General features: G+C 37.6%; 1 protein-coding gene across 2 annotated transcripts in view; it reads right to left on the bottom strand.

The window, feature by feature from the left end:
- The window catches only part of LOC103506529, a 119,287-nt gene extending 102,831 nt beyond the window's left edge, over nt 1-16,456 (bottom strand). Inside the window, exon 1 of one of the 2 annotated variants that reach the window (XR_003390734.1) lies at nt 15,680-16,456. The gene's annotated coding sequence lies outside the window, so the exon portion shown is untranslated. The remainder of the gene's footprint in view (nt 1-15,679) is intronic. The other variant, XM_008470918.3, reaches the window with a different exon arrangement.
- Between the last annotated feature and the right edge of the window lie 272 nt (nt 16,457-16,728).

Raw genomic sequence — 16,728 nt, 5'->3', positions numbered from 1 at the left:
CTACAGAATGGAATCGACATGGAAGGCCAAATGATGAATGAAATAGGAGAGAAACGGAAAGTGGCGATGAATCAGAGTGCAAGGGGGAAATTAGCCGGTCACGCTGTACAGGGTGGGATTGCGAAAAGTGAATGAGAAGTCGAAATTAGTTTTTATCATTTGGCCTTACATTTGGTTATATGGTTCCGTGAGAATCATGGCAAAAACCCTTGAAAAACCGATTACTTTATTTCCTATAGGATAAGGAAAGTAAAAATTTGATCCCAATGAATCATTCACTCATTAAAGAAAAAAGCTTGCTGCATCAGATTTGTCTCCCAATTCTTCAATCACCCTGTACGAAATGAAATCTCGCATTTAAATGAACCAAGTCATCAAAATAATTAAAGAAAAAAGCTTGCTGCATCAGATTTGTCTCCCAATTCTTCAATTACCCTGTACGAAATGAAATCTCGCATTTAAATGAACCAGGACATCAAAATGCACAAGAATGTTCGTGGTGAGACAGAGATATGGCAAAACAGGAGTGACTGACAAGGATAGAGGATAAAGATGAGTGGCAAGGAAAGAGATCCCACTTGAGCCTAACGAAAAAGAAAAGAAATCCGCTATCCTCTACTCTACTACGTAAGCAAACTGAGAGTGTGCCCTTGTTTGTTTGTTTTTTTTTTTTTGTTTTTTTTTTTATAATAATTATTATGTATATCCTATTTTTTGTTGTTTTTTTTTTCGATTTTATTGGACACAGTGATTTAATTAAAAATGCCACTAGCTCTTATTCGTTCAATCAACAGATTTGCGACAGTTTTTCTCCCATAGGAGTTTAATGTCACTGTATACCTGCTAAGTTTCTAGGATCGATCTTGCCACTACGAGCTAACAAACTGTCAAGAGTTTTCTTTGACGTCACCCATTACACAGGCCAGTAGGAATTTCTTAAACTCCTGGATTAACTGAAAACTCTCTGTGGTCCGCCTCACATAAACCTCACTCAGCCTGAGTGCGACCGGGAAAAGGCAGCATCAGACGATTGCCCAGACGGTCACCCATTCGGGATATAAGTCACCCAGTATGCTCTGAAATCACATGACTTGCATGTCACTTGACGAGGAGAGCCATCGTCACCCATATGATTTAGCACGTCACACACAAGTGCATGCCCGCGATGATTTGCATTAGCTCACAGCACATAGGTACCCACAGGCCAGTAGGAATTTCTTAAACTCCTGGATTAACTGAAAACTCTCTGTGGTCCGCCTCACATAAACCTCACTCAGCCTGAGTGCAACCGGGAAAAGGCAACATCAGACGATTGCCCAGACGGTCACCCATTTGGGATAAAGTCACCCAGTATGCTCTGAAATCACATGACTTGCATGTCACTTGACGAGGAGAGCGTCGTCACCCATATGATTTAGCACGTCACACACAAGTGCATGCCCGCGTGGCCCGCGATGATTTGCATTAGCACACAACTCCATAGGTACCCGCACGTCAATCATATGGACTATTGATTTGCATTAGCACACAACTCCATAGGTACCCGCACGTCAATCATAGTGACTACACAACACATCATAGGGACGAACCGTACCGGAATTAGTTCCCAAGGCTCGTTCACATGGGACGGGGACAGTTGCTTATGATGCAACTTGCAATTCAAGTGTCAAGTGACAAAAAATTAATATTTTCTAAACGGGATACTTTGTCAAGTAGCTGAGACTCGGGTCTAAATTTAATCCAATTTCTAAACAGGATGCGATCGAGACGGCCAATTGGGCAACTCGGAATTTGGTATTGGCAAGGCAAGGATAGAAGGGTTCGAACGATCTTAAACGCGAGGGTTCGCGAATAAAGGGGGAAAGAAATTACAATATTGAAGGACTCATTAAACGCGATAATCGCCCTAATGAGAAGATTGCACCGATTAAAACCCTGATAGGATATATTCGTTTTCAGTGTATTAAGCTGCAAATTCCGGAGCGATAGTCATAATTACTAGTCTTCCCTGTACCGGATAGCAATTATCACTTGATAATCACAGGATTAGATTAGATGGTCCTACACAAACTGTGGGGCACACAGAGGACTACCAAGATGTAAAATTAGATTCAGCACACACACGGCAAACACACCTCTGTGGTTAGACAACTTCTAATTATAGTCTGTCTTCCAATAATAGGTACAACAAATCTACAGTTTTATTTACCTATAGTATAGATAGGAGAATGGATTAATATTGTTTAGGGCTAAAGAGAGAAAATAGGACTAAAGCGTCCCTTTACGGTCTTTGGATAGAGAGAACCGTAAACTGTGGGGCACACAGAGGACTACCAAGATGTAAAATTAGATTCAGCACACACACGGCAAACACACCTCTGTGGTTAGACAACTTCTAATTATAGTCTGTCTTCCAATAATAGGTACAACAAATCTACAATTTTATTTACCATAGATAGTTCAGTAATAGGTACAAATATTCTTCAGTAATAGGTACAATACACAGAACTCTTCTCATGACGTAAGCAGGTAGAGGATTTCCAAGAAATTTCAGTGTTGCAGTCACAGCTAGAATACGGTGCGTGGGTATGTCTGTGTGAGTGAGGACATTGTGTTGGTTGGTATGTCTAATTAAAACCAGCCTATCCTGGAAGAAATAGCTCCGATATTTGGCATTCCAAACAAACTCACTTTGATAACATGGATATAAGCCCTGATTTAAAGGAAGAAAGCAAGTTTGGTACCATGATATATCGGATTGTGTAACTTTCTGGGCCCTAACAGGAAGATAGATATGTACCCATGAAATAGAAGCTTGATATTGGTATTGGACCAGGCAAATAACCCGGGGAATTCAATATGGACTCAAATAGATAAAAGCTACCTTGAAGTAAAGCGAAAGCGGTGCCGAGGTACGCAAAAACTGATTTTGTTGCGAGAGGATTTCCAAGAAATTTCAGTGTTGCAGTCACAGCTAGAATACGGTGCGTGGGTATGTCTGTGTGTGAGAGGACATTGTGTTGGTTAGTATGTCTAATTAAAACCAGCCTATCCTGGAAGAAATAGCTCCGATATTTGGTATTTCAAACAAACTCACTTTGATAACATGATCGCCCTAATGAGAAGATTGCACCGATTAAAACCCTGATAGGATATATTCGTTTTCAGTCTATTAAGCTGCAAATTCCGGAGCGATAGTCATAATTACTAGTTTTCCCTGTACCGGATAGCAATTATCACTTGATAATCACAGGATTAGATTAGACTTTGATCTCTCCAAAGCGTTGTTCGACACTCTTGTAGGTCTTCCGCAGGGTTGAGTGCTTGGGCCAGCGCAGCCAGACTTCGCTTGCCCTTGCAGTGGTGATAAAAATTTATGAGCTAAGAAATTTTAATTTCGATCAATTTGGACCGCCATATTGGATGATCTAGAATAGATTAGATTGAGGAGAGACTCCTTGGGCACAATCTAATCATCTCGCTTCCTTTGGCGATGTAATTTTTTCGTAATTAAAATAATAAATTTAATTCCCAGTTAGAAAATTATCACACGGACATCTTAAAGCGCTAGAAAAGAAACGCATGAATCTTACCTTTGTACGCAATCCAATGAATATCAACCTTCTACAGAACACCACACAACGATAAGGCAAGAAAACACTTGACAAAATATAAAGGTAGAAACAACACAACAGCCTTGATAAGAACAAGCACCCAAACAAAAAACTAAAACCATTACCCAAAGAAAACACATTCACACCTCACCAATCGGAATTGAAACTAAACTACCTGTCAAAAAAAAACCTTCAAAACACATTAGACTCATTAAAAAGAGAGGTAGACACAACAAAAAAAGAGTGGAAAGTGAAGAAATTCCAATTTCCAATAATAAAACTCACAAATGGATAATATCCCAACCATTTCCCCAAAAATAAAGAGAGTCAAGGGAACCAAAAATATATATCATCGAATCAGAAAAAATACCACCAAGGCTAATGAAGAAGCTCCACGAACACCATTGTTAACAATTCTGACGATAGTGTACACAATGTAGCACCTCTAGACAAGATAACAATAGACATTCCTGCCGACATAATAGGCCCTCTTGACAGCCAGGATAACGAGAATTCTCTCCAAAAATACACACACACATTCAAGTGGCCCATTTCGGCACAAAAGCCCCCAAAATTACCATCTACCTGAGGCCAGAAATCTATTCTTTTTGTAGATTTTTTCCCATTGTTAACAATTCTGACGATAGTGTACACAATGTAGCACCTCTAGACAAGATAACAATAGACATTCCTGCCGACATAATAGGCCCCCTTGACAGCCAGGATAACGAGAATTCTCTCCAAAAATACACACACATCAAGATAACAATAGACATTCCTGCCGACATAATAGGCCCTCTTGACAGCCAGGATAACGAGAATTCTCTCCAAAAATACACACACACACATTCAAGTGGCCCATTTCGGCACAAAAGCCCCCAAAATTACCATCTACCTGAGGCCAGAAATCTATTCTTTTTGTAGATTTTTTCCTTCTTCTTCCTCTTTTGTCTTTTTTTTCTAAGAACAACAAGAAATTAGAAAGAAGGCTTCTAATGTATCTTTTTTCCTTGCTATCTTTTGAGTATCTTCCTCAAGTAGAATATCCTCGTAACTGTTAATAGAACAAGGGGTTTCATTATGTCAAAAGGAAACAGAGAAGCAAGGGGAAAAAAACTCTCAACAATTAAAATATTATTCTGGGTTGAAGATTTTTTTTCGACAAAACTGGATAACGGTTTCAGAGACCTTTTGTTTTTGGATGTTGAGGGTTCTCTTTTTTTATCTTCAGTTTTTTGACATGTTTTTTTTCCTTCTTTCGAAACTGCTTATCTTATCAAAGTAATCATTAGTTTTAGAGTTATGTAACCTGATCTAAGCCAAACATTACTCGTCACACACACACAGTCATGGGTATTTAAAAAAAAAGATAAAACTCACATGTAAAAATGAAATCTTGGGTCCAACTTCCCCACGGGGATATTGCTTGAAAAATGGCGTGAAATACTCACTCCTTAGCTTAGAAGATTCTAAAAGTTTAAACAAATTTCATGTCCTTAAAGACCAGTGCTTATGTGAAGACGAACTTTAATAAATATGTACTTGGTTGACAAAATTCTTAGTGCCTTTGGTTTGCCAATGTTGTTCCTTTCTGTCTCTTTTTGTTTCGCACTGACTGATACCATATCAATGTTTTATGAACATTTCTCCTAATGAATTACCTACATCTAGTGTTCACAAATTCTTCAACTAAGAGCTTACGTCAAGATGGCTCAAGTGTTTACGAAGGAAGAGCTTTTCAAACAGAAGAAGGACCTTTAAAACCCTTCACAAAAAGCCGGTTTCCACTCTTCCCATAAAAAAACGGACTTGAGGAGAGGGAGGATGAAAATATACCCCCATAAAAAAGCATAGTTTTTTTTAACACCAAAACAACATATGCGGGGAAGGGAGGGAGGGATACCCTCATAAAAAGCAGTTGAAGCACCAAAAGAGACGTTGAAAGGGATAGATAAGATACGGGAAGAAGGGAGATAAGGAACAGGTAGGCCCTTTCGAGTCCTGTGAAGTCCACGTAAGAACCTCATTAGGATCTTACTAGCCTTATCAATAGAGCTCTCTAAACTAAAGCACCAACTCGTCAACACAGTCTGGATTGTCCATCCTTTTTATAACACAAAGGCTCATGGCAATATGGAGCTAAAATCCTGATACGAATAATATGAATAGTATGAACGCACAATGAAGGGAGATAAAGGAGAGAAAGGGAGGAAAAGGGGAGGAGACGTTAATGAAACGTTAATTGTCAAAAAAGGGGGAGGGGGGAGAAAGACAAACAAGTGGGTAGAAAGAGAAAGAGAGAGAACTCGAAAGGAGAGCACTTGCCCCCCCCCACGTGTGTAAGTAGTGTGTAAATGCTTTCCCTGAAGGGAGGGTTAGGGGGTGGGGGCTTGTTTTACCCTGACAAAAGGCTGCCTAAACCCTTTTGTTGGGGGTATATTGGAAGGGGAAGAAGAGGTAGAAGAAGAAGAGAAGGAAGAACAAAGAGAGGAGAAGGAAGAAGAAAACAAGGACCTAGAAGAGAAGGAAGGGGATAAGGGAGAGAACAAGTTGAGGAACAGGGAGAAGAAGAAGTAGAAGAAGAGGAAGAAGTAGAAGAAGAGGAAGAAGACGAAGAGAAGAGGAGAAGGAGTCAAAAAAGTCGAGTGGTGCTTCACAGTTTTCGTTTTCGCGGTTAATTAATTTGTTCCGTGTATTCAAAAAGGAAGAAAGCAAGTTTGGTACCATGATATATCGGATTGTGTAACTTTCTGGGCCCTAACAGCAAGATAGATACCCATGAAATAGATAATAGAAGCTTGATATTGGTATTGGACCAGGCAAATAACCCGGGGAATTCAATATGGACTCAAATAGATAAAAGCTACCTTAAAGTAAAGCGAAAGCGGTGCCGAGGTAGGCAAAAACTGATTTTGTTGCAGGAACCCCAGAAAATATTCAAGCACCAACATTGATTTCTAATCTTTTTTGGGGTGGGATGGAGTTTTGTTTATTTTTTGTGGCACTTGATTTATTTTGGGAGGAATTATATTTTGGGTTCCCCATCCTTCACATTTCATGCTTAAACTTCCGAATTTGAAAATATTCAAGCACCAACTGGCAGAAACCCAGGCTAGCCGACTCAATTCTGGAGTGGCAGCAACCCATAACTCAAAAGTGGATAGCTGGATAGAAGCCGCAACTGGCAGCAAAGCCATGACAACTCTGATATTCTGGCAGCAACCCGTGACTCAAATAAGGCAAATGAGTAATGAGTACGACAACAGAGCCCAGGCAATATGTATATTGTATAACATAGTAAAGTATGTACAATGCCTCCTGGGGGACCTCCTAGTAACAATCAACAGTGTGTCTCCAAAGTTCTTCAGAAAAGAACTGGAAAAACTTCTCAACCGTTCAAATGTTAATTGGTGATCTTGGACACAGAAAGTAAAGGAAAGTATGGTAGACATAGACCCTGGGCAATAATTTTCGCCCCCTTTGTTTTGCGATTCCAACAGAGCCCAGGCAATATGTATATTGTATAACATAGTAAAGTATGTACAATGCCTCCTGGGGGACCTCCTAGTAACAATCAACAGTATGTCTCCAAAGTTCTTCAGGAAAGAACTGGAAAAACTTCTCAACCGTTCAAATGTTAAATGGTAGAGATTATTTTCCGTGTCCGTCACCAAGTTTGGTGATCTTGGACACAGAAAGTAAAGGAAAGTATGGTAGAGATAGACCCTGGGCAATAATTTTCGCCCCCTTTGTTTGCGATTCATTGTATTTGTGTATATTGAATATAACGTACAACCAAAATAGAGTTTAAATCTAAAGAAATATTTTTTTAATAAGGGTCGTGCAGTATTTCTGGCACACACTGTATGGACACAGAAAGTAAAGGAAAGTATGGTAGAGATAGACCCTGGGCAATAATTTTCGCCCCCTTTGTTTGCGATTCATTGTATTTGGCAATTGCAGTGACTAGATACTGGATGAACAAGATCTAAACAACTTGACAACAATGGTGATCCGGACTCGGAAAGTAAGTAAGTATTGTATTTGTGTACATTGAATATAACGTACAACCAAAATAGAGTCTAAATCTAAAGAAATGTTTTTTAATAAGGGTCGTGCAGTATTTCTGGGACACACTGTAATCCCATGAGTTCATTTACTCTGATATCTGATGTGTATCATAATTTATAAAAATCATGTACAAATATGAATATGTATAAACATAAATAATAAATTTATAATAAATATGATGGAAGCGGATTAAAATATAAATAATGTTCTGATGAACACATCAAATAAACGTTAGAATTTATTATTTAGATTTCAGAGTATGAACAAGTTAGTTTTACCTATGTATGTCCATGTACTCTGGTATGACATTTTTGAACTAAACTAACTTTGTATGAACTACCTACATATCAGTTTGTATCAACTACCAGTCAGTATCAACCTATCAACCATAAATCAAGCCTACTGGAAATACTGGGACGATTATGTATTGGATGAACACATCAAATAAACGTTAGAATTTATTATTTAGATTTCAGAGTATGAACAAGTTAGTTTTACCTATGTATGTCCATGTACTCTTACTCTGGTATGACATTTTTGAACTAGACTAACTTTGTATGAACTACTTTTCAGTTTGTATCAAGTACCAGTTAGTATCAACCTATCAACCATAAATCAAGCCTACTGGAAATACTGGGACGATTATGCATTGGTGTCAATGTCAAAATTAAACAAATATTTCGCCAAAGAGATGAAAAAACAAGTGGAAAAAAATCACAACATGGTCCGTAAAGACATCTGAGTACCTACCTACCTACCCACATTAAAAAAAAAGTTGTTCATTTTTCACCTGAATGAACCAAAATCAACATCAGCGCCCACAAAAAGTTTTTTTTCTAAAAAGACTGTACCTCGGGACCGCTTTGCAAAAATACTTCAAGGCACATTCTTTTACATCCATGCCTATCCAAGAACGGAAAAGATTGGTTAGAAAATTTCCGTCCTGGCCGGGATTCGAACCCAGTACCTCCGGGTTGAGAGTCTGCTCCTGACCTCCTCTTTCTCATGAAGCACCTGTATCAACAATATTTCCATTTTATTTTGATAAATAGGTACTACATTGGTACCACAAAATAAATTCGCCGTGATTAGGAATTATGATTAGCTGTAAACTGCCTATGATGGACTCCAAAGGCTTGAAACCTTCACCAAGAGAGAAACATTTAAGTATTTATTCAAACAAATAAAGAAGCTGCCAGCCTGTGACTGGTTGAATATCACAGCCAAAAGTACTTATCTATCATTCCTCTGGAAATCTTCATTCTCATGGGGAAGTCAGACAACCTTGTACTATGGCGCGAAAGAGTTTTTGAGTTATTTCCTCGTATCCGTATGATAATTTCATGATTTTGTGAAGAATTTTTTTACGAAATTTCATAACCAATATCACACTCTTGATGGTTCGATTGATTTTCCAACTAAAAATTGAAAAACCGGCGAGAATTTATCATGCATACGCTTCTCTGTTTATCTCCCCCCACGAACTATTTGAATGGTCTGCTGATATCAGCGTGAGAGAACATGAGTCAGATTAATTTTTTTCTCAGCACAGGAAGAACGTATTACACAATTTTGCTTTGAAATAAAACCTAATCAGGTAATAAATTGGAACACAGTCGAATTTCGTAATTACCGAGCTCATTAAAAAATCTCCAAAGGCCAATGGAAAGAGAAAAAACATCAAAATCCGGGTCCTTATCACCGAAAAATTCCCCGTTATCAATCGAACGGTGCCCCCAAATTACCCCCTTTCCTTGAGAACAGACTCGATCAATTACAATGTAGGTACAAAATGATTTTTTCTGAATCAAATTCCTCCGCTGATAAGCCTTGGTGATAAGGAACCAAAAACTCACAGAGAGATAAGACCGTGGACTAAATATTGGAACACACACGCGTCAGCTAAAAAATATTACAATAGACGTAAAAGGCACAAATGAGAGGAAAAAAACACGAGAAAAATATGTCCAATTTTGTAATGCTTTCCTAATTACTTACGTACCTACTTAATATTGAATAAAATGTACTTAGTTGGTGTACAGTTAGGACGTTATTGTTCTTTGTCAATTTGATTCACCACAGAGACGTAATGGCTAAAAATAAATTCGCCGTGATTAGGAATTATGATTAGCTGTGAAAGGCACAAATGAGAGGAAAAAAACACGAGAAAAATATGTCCAATTTTGTAATGCTTTCCTAATTACTTACGTACCTACTTAATATTTAATAAAATGTACTTAGTTGGTGTACAGTTAGGACGTTATTGTTCTTTGTCAATTTGATTCATCACAGAGACGTAAGTAATGGCTAAAAATAAATTCGCCGTGATTAGGAAATATGATTAGCTGTAAACTGCCTATGATGGACTCCAAAGGCTTGAAACCTTCACCAAGAGAGAAACATTTAAGTATTTATTCAAACAAATAAAGAAGCTGCCAGCCTGTGACTGGTTGGATATCACAGCCAAAAGTATCTATCATTCCTCTGGAAATCTTCATTTTCATGGGGAAGTCTTTTTTTTATTCTTGAAGCCAAACTACATAGGTACCTACTTAGAATCTTAGATGATTGAGTAGAAACTACTTGAGTGTACCTACCTACTTGGTTCAATGAAAATGATATTCCTCGTTGGTTCTTCCAAGAGGGAGGAATATGGAGAGACGATCAATAAAATTAATAGACGAACTGCCCAAAGTTTGGGTTGCCAAAACGACATAGCATACTCCTCAGACAGAATAGCTCTTCAGCAAATGTCTCCTTCACCAAGAGAGAAACATTTAAGTATTTATTCAAACAAATAAAGAAGCTGCCAGCCTGTGACTGGTTGAATATCACAGCCAAAAGAATCTATCATTCCTCTGGAAATCTTCATTCTCATGGGGAAGTCTTTTTTTTTATTCTTGAAGCCAAACTACATACTTAGAATCTTAGATGATTGAGTAGAAACTACTTGAATGTACCTATACCTACTTGGTTCAATGAAAATGATATTCCTCGTTGGTTCTTCCAAGAGGGAGGAATATGGAGAGACAATCAATAAAATTAATAGACGAACTACCCAAAGTTTGGGTTGCCAAAACGACATAGCATACTCCTCAGACAGAATAGCTCTTCAGCAAATGTCATATTTCTCTTTTGTGTTATTGAAAAGAACTCCAATTTGTTTCCAATTACTTCTGCACACGTAATGTAAATAGAAGCTGGTCCTCTACCAGTCTACCCTCTTCTTCTTTTCATTCCAGTCTGTTATCAGGCAGGTAGAGGTAGGTATTTAACGAAAAATTTCGCACAACATACTTCGGATATTTTGCGTTGTTTACTGGCTTGGAATGGAATGTTGAACGAACGAACTTGTCCATTTTTATTTAGGTAGGTACTTATCTAAAAAAAACCCTTAATTTTTTTCTCTTCTTACTTACATGGTTTTTTATTACTTTTTTTGGGCTAGGTAAGAAGGGAGACTAAATAAAAATACTGATGATTTCGGTCTTCAAAGAGTTTGTTGTTGTGTAAATAACCTTATAGTTTCAAGTTAATTAAGACAGTATCTCAATAGACGTATCTTGTTATCTACCTATTTAAAATATTGTCTACAGACTCACCCTACCTACTATTTTCGTAGTTTAATAATAGAATCAACAATTTCTGAACAATTAAAACTGAAAATATCTGACAGAGCATCACCTCCTTCTCGAAGGCGTCACCTAATTGAGACCCCCCGAATATCCAAACAACACCCCAAAGTTCAATCACAGCCAGAAACAGCCTCATTACTCATCAGACAGACGACACCGAAGCGAATACAATAGTCCGTCCACTATACCTTTTATTATTAGTAATAATAAAGGAAGGACGGACTAAAAACACGAATCTCCAAAAGAGTTTGAAGAGTTAATCATCTTGTTAGGGAAGATAATCAAATAAATAAATGTCAGAGCCGAACAACATATGAAAACCAGAGAAATGACGAGTGATAAGGTCTCTTACATGATCATTTCCAACCTGAGCCCATATCATTATAAAAGCACATATGGCAACCAGATATATTTTCTGGGGAAGCCAAAAGTAATTACTCGTACACACGACCCTAACCCTCAGTGGAGGCTGAGCCCTAAATGAAATCCATTGTGATAAAATATCCCAAGCCAAAAGTAATTACTCGTACACACGACCCTAACCCTCAGTGGAAGCTGAGCCCTAAATGAAATCCATTGTGATAAAATATCCCTAAGTATGTGTAATAGTGTCTAATTGTGTATTCTCTATTCTTAGATGAAATGGGCTATCTAGCTATCTCTGCCTATTAGAAAAATTAAGAAAAGTTCTTATACTGAAGGAATTAAATGAGTAGAGATTATCTGGTGAAAATTACCCAAGAAATAGTCACTGCAGGAATAAAAACTCTCGTTAGGTAAGTATGTACTTGATTAGTACTTTAAGTAGGTACTTAGGTATGATAGGAAATAATTTTCCAGTTAATGCCAAGTTTAGGTAAGTACTTACCTACCTAGCTACCTACTTCTGTGTACTTAGAAGCGAATGACACCAAGAGATTCCCCAAACCAAATCGAAACAACGATAAATCATTCACTCAATGAGACTTAAAAAAAAAAAACTAAAGACTCACTCCTTCTTTTAGGTGCAAGTAACAAACACACATATCAAAAAGTAAAATGATCAATTAATGTGAGTATAATTTGTCAAAAATTCTAATTGTGTATTCTCTATTCTTAGATGAAATGGGCTATCTAGCTATCTCTGCCTATTAGAAAAATTAAGAAAAGTTCTTATACTGAGGGAATTAAATGAGTAGTGATTATCTGGTGAAAATTACCCAAGAAATAGTCACTGCAGGAATAAAAACTCTAGTTAGGTAAGTACTAAGTATGTACTTGATTAGTACTTTAAGTAGGTACTTAGGTATGTTAGGAAATAATTTTCCAGTTAATGCCAAGTTTAGGTACTTACCTACCTAGCTAGCTACCTACTTAAACTAGCTCTAGCTTGAACTAGCTTCAGAGGTTATAAGTAATATGAAATCGCTATAAACCATTGATTCTTTCATCTAAAATCTAAATGGACGCCTCCGTTGAATCTTTCATTACTAGTCTAGAAGGGAAGGGATTGTGGAATCGTACATTCTTCTTCAAATGTGTATTCCTTGCTAGGGCACTTTTTCGGGACGAAGGGATTGTGGACTCGTACATTCTTCTTCAAATATGTATTCCTTGCTAGGGCACTTTTTCGGGAACAAGTGCACCGAAAATAAATACCCTCAAAACCCACACAGCGTACCCTAACCACTAACCTGTATGAGACTCAGGTAGAAAAAACCGCAAGAGAGAAGTTCTACAAACCCTACGTCTCTTATCGCCCTTTTTTATTTTCGTGTTTCTTTCCAAGAACCGAGTCCAAAATTATCCCAAGGCTTTCTTGAGTAAACAAACTCTTCAGTGACATAGGTCTCTTTTTTATTGGGTATCCCCATTCAGAACAGAATATTACATAGGTTATTATTTTACTATATGAAAGATATAGAGTACTTGGAAACGAATGAGAAAAAATGTGTGCTATATATAAAAATAATCTGAAAATCGACAAAAAAAAATTCGTAGCCGAGGCTCTCCCACGCAGTTCACGCGAAGCGGGCTACACAGAGAAACGCCATTGACCACAATACATATCCGCTATGACTCACGCCGTTCGGTTCTCATTGATAAAAAAGAATTAGGAATCTAAGCACACAAGTGAAAATTTACCACTAGAAATGGAACTGGGAAGCTGGGAACTAAAAATAGCATCCGCAAAATCTCGCACACTTCAACAAAAAAGTGGTTTTGGTGGGCAGAAAAAAGAAACCCTCCCTGCACGACACTTTTTCCAGTCAAAATAAAACTGCATCCTTCGTATTTTCTTATCTAAAAAAATGCAATCTAGCCCATGCTGTTGTTACGGAAACCGATTTTGGTCAACCGCATTATCAGCAAAGCAAAGTCCCCGCTTTCATTTCATCCGGCACACTTGGTCAAACGCTTGTGCGAAATCAAACATTGCCCACCAAAAACCACTTCCGCAACCGAGCCGCCTACCTCAAACATCCTAAAAAATGTATTGCGCTCAAGGCCAATACACTATGTGTTACGTATTTCGGCTAAAACTGTGTAAATACCTACTCACTCCAGGCAAGACCAAGCTCTGTAGTCTGTGTTTTGAGAAAACATTCCGTACAGACGTAACAAGTTCATGGAATTCTCACATTCTCAGTGCTCTTGCTCTGCTCATGGAGATTTGGCGAATTTTGTGACAAGACGGGCGCCGAAATAAAAGGAGTCTAATTTTCAATTACTTAACCACCCCTCTTTTTATACAAAGAGGGGTCTATTTAAGGACTCCTTTTCACAGTAAAATAAGTACCAGAGTAAGTACTTTTACAAAAGGGGAACTATTTGGACACTCGAAATCCAATGAAATATTCTCCCACAGGTAAGTACGAAAATAATGCTGACTTCAAAGTACCTTATGCGTTTTTATTGGAATGCTATAATTATTAACTCTTGGAATGCACAGATGGAATGCCAATTTCATCAATGGAATGCTTTATTTGTAGGGTGGTTAATCGGATATGTACGCAGGTAGAAGGATTTTGGTACTTATTTATAGCCGTACCTACTTGATAAGGTATTAAGGCACTTTACTTATTTGTTTTTCATTGTTTAATTTGTTTTTCAAAGTTTCCAAGAAGCATTACAGAGTGGAAATTCCAGTCCTTAGGCAGGTAGGTACTTCTTCCTCGAAGCCCTTGGAGTCATTTGAGTGTGCATTGTGCAAAGTACAAATCTTTAAAAATATATAAATCTCAAAATGAGTTTCCATAGCGAATAGCTTCCTGGTGAACCAAAAGACCCAAAAAAACACAACCCGACCCAAAGTCGTGACTTTCGTTAGAAATAAATAGCTCGCCCCTAAAGGGGATTTAGCTCAAAATCTGGCACCTCACACCGTTCATTCAATAAACCACGTACCCATCTATCACCTACTATTTAGTACTATTATCTTCCCAGTTTAGGCTCGGCTTCCCTTTATCGGGCGAGAATTTGGGCTCGCTTCTCAAATTCTTACTGATAAGATTACAACTGAGAAGAAAGAGAAGAGGGGGAGAGAGTCACACATGAAAAGCTTAAGGAGTTACACATCAAGGTCCTCTTGGCGCCACTACTTGATAATTTGACACCTCACAATCACAGGTGACACAGGGCCGAACTAGCGAGACACTAAATAGGATATAGGTAGGGCCGGACCAGAGTGACACAAAATGGGGTATAGGGCCGACCCAATGTGTTACTAAATGTGGTATAGGGCTGAACTTGTGTGACACTAAATGGGGTATAGGGCCGAACTTGTTTGACACAAAGGGTATAGTATATATAAGTCCCATTAAGTGTGACACAAAATGGGAACATTATCCGTTCAGGATGAAATCCGCCCCGGGCAGGAATCGAACCCACAGTCTAGCGCCACCAGCGGTTTCAAACTCGAAAAATGTCCAAGAATCAACTCCCCCTTGCTACACTGATTAGGAATGACAGCCTCAGGTTCCAAATTCTATACAACTGTCAATTAAAAAAATATTTTCTCAGGTATTTGTGATCTGTTGAAACCTGGGAGTTTCTAAAAATCTGAAACGCTACTAATGAGCAATGATGAGGGTTAAAGGTAGCCTTTTTTTTCCAGTAGCCTTAGGTAGCCTTTTTTTTACATGGTTTACCAATAAATAATGAAGCATCAGTAGCCTTTTTTACCTGAAGTTACAAAAAATATTTCTCCAAAACTTTGGAAAAAGGAAACAGAAATTTTTCTAATAAAAACTTCCTGAGAGCTATTGCACAATATGTTTTATGTTCCTGCTTTGCCACGTATTTTTCGCTACCTCCCTACTGATAACGCATTATTTTGCAATATTACTTAGGCCTGAAATACATCAATTTTTTACTTACCTTCAGAGAGTATGATAGTAATCCAAATAATAAGGTAGATCTACACAAACTTTTCTAGTAAAAATATAAAACTTTGAAAGATATCAAGGTATTCGTTTGAATGAAAATGACGCGAAAAATTTGCCGGCCGGCAAATTGCTATCACAGCTATCACTCGAATTTACTTTTTATTTAGCAAGTTCACTCTATGGGAATAAAAAGAATGGATATTTGATAAAGCATAGAAAAACACAATTTATTCCAATTTAATTCACATGAAAACATAATTAATTAAAATAAAAATCCAAGACAAGTGATTGATAAGGAGACTGTTAGTAAAGAAAACATTCGATTTTTGTTATTAAATTTTTAGATTGTTGATTTGAATTTTCCAAGATGGAAACACAGTATCGATATTAATTTATTTTTCAATTATTTAATTTGATTAAAACGATTTAAGAGCGCTCACGTTAAAGTCGGGAGTTAAAAAAATAGATATTTTTGGGTAAAAATAAAATAAATATTTTTTAACACGCACGGACGTAAAATACTCACACACCGGCAACGACTTCAACTAAGCGACTGAAAAAAAAAATAAAATAAAAATAAAACATTACACGAAGCATTGCAATGTGCCGGCATGATAAACGGCGACGACGCCCATAGATTTGTATTCATCCGCCAGACAACCTTGTACTATGGCGCGAAAGAGTTTTTGAGTTATTTCCTCGTATCCGTATGATAATTTCATGATTTTGTGAAGAATTTTTTACGAAATTTCATAACCAATATCACACTGTTTATATTGTAAATGTTACAACTGAACACCCAAATAAGCACCATTCAATAGGATAAGGAAAGTCGTGTGATGTTCACACCAGATTTTTTACCTATAAATCAAGCAACAGAGGAGAAAACCAAACATTGGATATGAATGACAAATTCATAATTGGAACCCATGATCAACCACCTGTTAGCATCACCAATCACAGCAAAACTAAAGGCTGGTTTTGGACAAGAAGGAATTGCGAAAAACCTTTACACAAACTAATGAAACAAGTAATTTTCAA

Source organism: Diaphorina citri, unplaced genomic scaffold (assembly GCF_000475195.1).
Source record: "Diaphorina citri unplaced genomic scaffold, Diaci psyllid genome assembly version 1.1 scaffold242, whole genome shotgun sequence".
Taxonomy (NCBI): domain Eukaryota; kingdom Metazoa; phylum Arthropoda; class Insecta; order Hemiptera; family Psyllidae; genus Diaphorina; species Diaphorina citri.
The sequence above is the reverse complement of the archived record's forward strand: the minus strand, read 5'-3'. Positions and strand labels throughout refer to the sequence as shown.